The sequence below is a fragment of the Poeciliopsis prolifica genome, unplaced genomic scaffold (genome assembly GCF_027474105.1).
Source record: "Poeciliopsis prolifica strain line A6 unplaced genomic scaffold, Auburn_PproV2 SCAFFOLD063, whole genome shotgun sequence".
Taxonomy (NCBI): Eukaryota; Metazoa; Chordata; class Actinopteri; order Cyprinodontiformes; family Poeciliidae; genus Poeciliopsis; species Poeciliopsis prolifica.
In genome coordinates, this window is record NW_026562438.1 from 941,811 (window position 1) to 948,337 (window position 6,527).

Consider the following 6,527-nt stretch of genomic DNA (forward strand, 5'->3'; position numbering starts at 1 on the left):
CACTATGACATTAATTGTAAATTTTGAGCATTTTGGGGAGCTCTACAAGTGTACCAAATTTCATGTCTCTAGGATAAATTAAGTGAATAGCAAAGGGTCCTTTGAAAATTTGTAGGTGGCGCTATTGAGCCATTTTTTATGGGATTTTTGCAAAGACCTTAAAATACAAAATTTTGAAACTCCCTTTACGCGTCCGCCAAGTTTGGTGAGTTTTTGAAAATGATAAAGCCCCCAAAAAGGCCCCTCTTTAGGGGGGCAGAATAATAATAATAATTAAAGCTGCAAGCAGCCTCGAACGGCCCTCGCAGCCAAGCGCCGCTCCGGCCTATTGCCACCGCGGGGTACGAGGAACCGCCGCCTCACGTCAGCCACCACAGAAGCTCTCACGCAGTTTTCAGCTCCTCCGCCCGCACCGCGGAAGCTGTTGCTCAGTTTTCATCAAAGCTGCGCACGTGCTAAGACAGAAGTTGTTGCGCAGTTTCCGCGCCCGTCCACCAGGCGGTACGCATCTATGCGTTCGGCGGCTATCCTTGACGATGCAAAAAAATGTGGTATAGATTCATTGCTTTAGCGAGGAAATATAGCTGGCGGATTAATGTAGGACGCGCAGTGGAGTCAAAATATATTTCAATGCTGTTGTTCTCTTTAGAGGTCAACAAAGGTCATACGTATCCAATTTGGCGTCAGTCGGATGATCCACGTGACATTTACAGCCGATCATATGCACATAGCGAAGTACTACAGTTCGTCATTTTTCATCATTTTCAGCTGTGTTTCTAAAGCACTCTATTTCATTGTTGGAGTAATACTTACTCAGAGTGGCGAATTACTGAAATGGTTTGTAAGAAGTAAGAAAACGCTACATTTACTGCATGATTTAATTCAACAAAAATTATCTGAGACATTCTATCCTTTTAGAAATGTCATGGCAACACACTCACAAAGTTTTCACGCCCATCCGCCCGTGGATCTGTTTATCATCGGTGGAGGAACACTGACACCTACTGGCGAAATACTGATATTGTTCTTCATCCTGATTATCTGCTGTTTCATTTGTGGAGCAATACTGACCCCAAGTGGCGAATTACTGAAATGGTTTATAAACGGCAAAAATGGGATCAAAATCTGAACTTCAATCTAAAATGGCCGACTTCCTCTGGGGTTTAGACCATGGCTCCAAGAGACTTTTTTGTAAGTCCTGACATGGTACACATGTGTACAAAGTTTCGTAATTGTAGGTTAAAGCATGGCTTGGGGCTGATCATTTTAAATTTTCTAGGGGGCGCTATAGAGAAATTGGGCCACACCCTACAAATATTGTGATGGATTCCTGTCGGGGAGTGGATGAAGATCCATCCTTGTGAGGTTGGAGCAGCTGCGCCCAAAAATGTGGAATTAAGAGCCAAACGTATGGCGATGGCGTTACAGGACACTTCGCCACGCCGCCACGCCCAGCTGCTCCATCGTAGCTGGTCGGGGTTGAAATCCTCAACACACCAACATGGCTTCTGTGTCTGGGCACAGTTTCATGTTGATGAGGTCAAAGGGGTCAGATAGCGACCTTTCACAGTAAAACATTACACTTCCTGTTCTCAGGGGGCGTGGCCTAAGTGATGTCATCATTCGACCATACGGTATTGTAGGACACCCGATGATGATCAATCACAGTAACTTTGGTGCCTCTGTGAGTTTCTGTGTAGGAAATATAGCAGTTTATGTTTTTATGGCGAGTAGGTGAACTTTGACCCCTGCTAACCCTCCTTCAGCATTCTCAAAAACTCACCGTTTTGATAACTTTAGATGGAACATGCCTTATGAACAGACTGACCGAGTTTGAAGCCGATCAATCGAAATCCCTAGGAGGAGTTCGATCAAATACGGAGGCTGTAAACGGCAAAAATGGGGTCAAAATCTGAACTTCAATCTAAAATGGCCGACTTCCTGTGGGGTTTAGACCATGGCTCCAAGAGACTTTTTTGTAAGTCCTGACAAGGTACACATGTGTACAACGTTTCGTAATTGTAGGTTAAAGCATGGCTTGGGGCTGATCATTTAAAGTTTTCTAGGGGGCGCTATAGAGAAATTAGGCCACGCCCACCAAATATTGTGATGGATTCCTGTCGGGGAGTGGATGAAGATCCATCCTTGTGAGGTTGGCAGCTGGAACAGAAACTGTGGAATTGAGAGCAAAACGTATGGCGATGGTGTTACAGGTCACTTCGCCACGCCGCCAGGCCCACCTGCTCCATCGAAGCTGGTCGGGGTTGGAATCCTCAACACACCAACATGTCTTCTGTATCTGGGCACAGTTTCATGTTGATGAGGTCAAAGGGGTCAGATAGTGAAAGTTCACAGTAAAACATTACACTTCCTGTTCTCAGGGGGCGTGGCCAAAGTGATGTCATCATTCGACCATAGGGTATTGTAGGACACCCAATGTTGATCAATCATAGAAACTTTGGTGCCTCTGTGAGTTTCTGTGTAGGAGATATAGCAGTTTATTTTTTTACGGCGAGTAGGTGAACTTTGACCCCTGCTAACCCCCCTTCAGCATACTCAAAAACTCACCATTTTGATAACTTTAGATGGGACATGCCTTATGAACAGACTGACCGAGTTTGAAGCCGATCAATCGAAATCCCTAGGAGGAGTTCGATCAAATACGAAGGCTGTAAACGGCAAAAATGGCCTCAAAATTGGACCTTCAATCCAAAATGGCTGTCTTCCTGTGATACTTGCACTATGACATTAATTGTAAATTTTGAGCGTCCTGGGGAGCTCTACAAGTGTACCAAATTTCATGTCTCTAGGATAAAGTAAGTGAATAGCAAAGGGTCCTTTGAAAATTTCTAGGTGGCGCTATTGAGCCATTTCTTGTGGGATTTTTGTGATGACCTTAAAAATCAAAATTTTTAAACAGGCTTAAGGCCTCCGCCAAGTTTGGTGAGTTTTCCAATATGATAAGGCCCCCAAAAAGCCCCCCAAAGAGGTGGGAAGAAAAATAATAATAATAATAATAATAAACAGTAGGAAAACAATAGGCCTTCGCAGCGCTTAGCTGCTCGGGCCTAATAATAATAATTAAAGCTGCAAGCAGCCTCGAACGGCCCTCGCAGCCAAGCGCCGCTCCGGCCTATTGCCACCGCGGGGTACTAGCAACCGTCGCCTCACGTCAGCCACCACAGAAGCTCTCACGCAGTTTTCAGCTCCTCCGCCCGCACCGCGGAAGCTGTTGCTCAGTTTCCATCAACGCTGGCCACGTGCTAAAACAGAAGTTGTTGCGCAGTTTCCACGCCCGTCCACCAGGCGGTACGCACTGATGCGTTTGGAGGCGCTCCTTGACAATGCAAAAAATGTGGTGCAGATTCATTGGTTTAGCGAGGAAATATAGCTGGCGGATTAATGTAGGACGCGCAGTGGAGCCAAAATATATTTCAATGCTGTTGTTCTCTTTAGAGGTCAACAAAGGTCATACGTATCCAATTTGGCGTCAGTGGGAAGATCCACGTGTAATTTACATCCGATCATATGCACATGGCGAAGTACTACAGTTCGTAATTTTTCATCATTTTCAGCTGTGTTTCTAAAGCACTCTATTTCATTGTTGGAGTAATTCTTACTCAGAGTGGCGAATTACTGAAATGGTTTGTAAGAAGTAAGAAAACGCTACATTTACTGCATGATTTAATTCAACAAAAATTATCTGAGACATTTCTATCCTTTTAGAAATTTCATGGCAACGCTCTCACAAAGTTTTCGCGCCCATCCGCCCATGGATCTGTTTATCAACGGTGGAGGAACACTGACACCTACTGGCGAAATACTGATATTGTTCTTCATCCTGTTTATCTGCCGTTTCATTTGTGGAGCAATACTGACCCCAAGTGGCGAATTACTGAAATGGTTTATAAACACCAAAAATAGGATCAAAATCTGAACTTCAATCTAAAATGGCCGACTTCCTCTGGGGTTTAGACCATGGCTCCAAGAGACTTTTTTGTAAGTCCTGACATGGTACACACGTGTACAAAGTTTCGTAATTGTAGGCTAAAGCATGGCTTGGGGCTGATCATTTAAAATTTTCTAGGGGGCGCTATAGAGAAATTAGGCCACAGCCTACAAATATTGTGATGGATTCCTGTCGGGGACTGGATGAAGATCCATCCTTGTGAGTTTGGAGCAGCTGCGCCCAAAAATGTGGAATTGAGAGCCAAACGTATGGCGATGGCGTTACAGGTCACTTCGCCACGCCGCCACGCCCAGCTGCTCCATCGAAGCTGGTCGGGGTTGGAATCCTCAACACACCAACATGTCTTCTGTGTCTGGGCACAGTTTCATGTTGATGAGGTCAAAGGGGTCAGATAGCGACCTTTCAGAGTAAAACATGACACTTCCTTTTCTCAGGGGCGTGGCCTAAGTGATGTCATCATTCGACCATAGGGTATTGTAGGACACACGATGATGATCAATCACAGTAACTTTGGTGCCTCTGTGAGTTTCTGTGTAGGAAATATAGCAGTTTATGTTTTTATGGCGTGTAGGTGAACTTTGACCCCTGCTAACCCCCTTTCAGCATTCTCAAAAACTCACCGTTTTGATAACTTCAGATGGGACATGCCTTATTACCGGACTGACCGAGTTTGAAGACGATCAATCGAAATCCCTAGGAGGAGTTCGATCAAATACGGAGGCTGTAAACGGCAAAAATGGGGTCAAAATCTGAACTTCAATCTAAAATGGCCGACTTCCTGTGGGGTTTAGACCATGGCTCCAAGAGACTTTTTTGTAAGTCCTGACAAGGTACACATGTGTACAACGTTTCGTAATTGTAGGTTAAAGCATGGCTTGGGGCTGATCATTTAAAATTTTCTAGGGGGCGCTATAGAGAATCAGGCCACGCCCCACAAATATTGTGATGGATTCCTGTCGGGGAGTTGATGGCGATCCATCCTTGTGAGTTTGGAGCAGCTTGGCCCAAAAATGTGGAATTGAGAGCCAAACGTATGGCGATGGCGTTAGAGGTCACTTCGCCACGCCGCCACGCCCACCTGCTCCATCGAATCTGGTCGTGGTTGGAATCCTCAACACACCAACATATCTTCTGTGTCTGGGCACAGTTTCATGTTGATGAGGTCAAAGGGGTCAGATAGCGACCGTCCACAGTAAAACATGACACTTCCTGTTCTCATGGGGCGTGGCCTAAGTGATTTCATCATTCGACCATAGGGTATTGTAGGACACCCCATGATGATCAATCACAGAAACTTTGGTGCCTCTGTGAGTTTCTGTGTAGGAGATATAGCAGTTTATTTTTTTATGGCGAGTAGGTGAACTTTGACCCCTGCTAACCCCCCTTCAGCATACTCAAAAACTCACCGTTTTGATAACTTTAGATGGGACATGCCTTATGAACAGACTGACCGAGTTTGAAGCCGATCAATGGAAATCCCTAGGAGGAGTTCGATCAAATACGGAGGCTGTAAACGGCAAAAATGGCCTCAAAATTGGACCTTCAATCCAAAATGGCTGACTTCCTGTGATACTTGCACTATGACATTAATTGTAAATTTTGAGCATCTTGGGGAGCTCTACAAGTGTACCAAATTTCATGTCTCTAGGATAAAGTAAGTGAATAGCAAAGGGTCCTTTGAAAATTTGTAGGTGGCGCTATTGAGCCATTTTTTATGGGATTTTTGCAATGACCTTAAAATACAAAATTTTGAAACTCCCTTTACGCGTCCGCCAAGTTTGGTGAGTTTTTGAAAATGATAAAGCCCCCAAAAAGGCCCCTCTTTAGGGGGGCAGAATAATAATAATAATAATAATAATAAGAAACAGTAGGAAAACAATAGGCCTTCGCAGCGCTTAGCTGCTCGGGCCTAATTAAAGCTGCAAGCAGCCTCGAACGGCCCTCGCAGCCAAGCGCCGCTCCGGCCTATTGCCACCGCGGGGTACTAGCAACCGTCGCCTCACGTCAGCCACCACAGAAGCTCTCACGCAGTTTTCAGCTCCTCCGCCCGCACCGCGGAAGCTGTTGCTCAGATTCCATTAACGATGGCCACGTGCTAACACAGAAGTTGTTGCGCAGTTTCCGCGCCCGTCCACCAGGCGGTACGCACTGATGCGTTCGGAGGCGCTCCTTGACGATGCAAAAAATGTGGTGCAGATTCATTGGTTTAGCGAGGAAATATAGCTGGCGGATTAATGTAGGACGCGCAGTGGAGTCAAAATATATTTCAATGCTGTTGTTCTCTTTAGAGGTCAACAAAGGTCATACGTATCCAATTTGGCGTCAGTCGGATGATCCACGTGTCATTTACAGCCGATCATATGCACATGGCGAAGTACTACAGTTCGTCATTTTTCATCATTTTCAGCTGTGTTTCTAAAGCACTCTATTTCATTGTTGGAGTAATACTTACTCAGAGTGGCGAATTACTGAAATGGTTTGTAAGAAGTAAGAAAATGCTACATTTACTGCATGATTTAATTCAACAAAAATTATCTGAGACATTTCTATCCTTTTA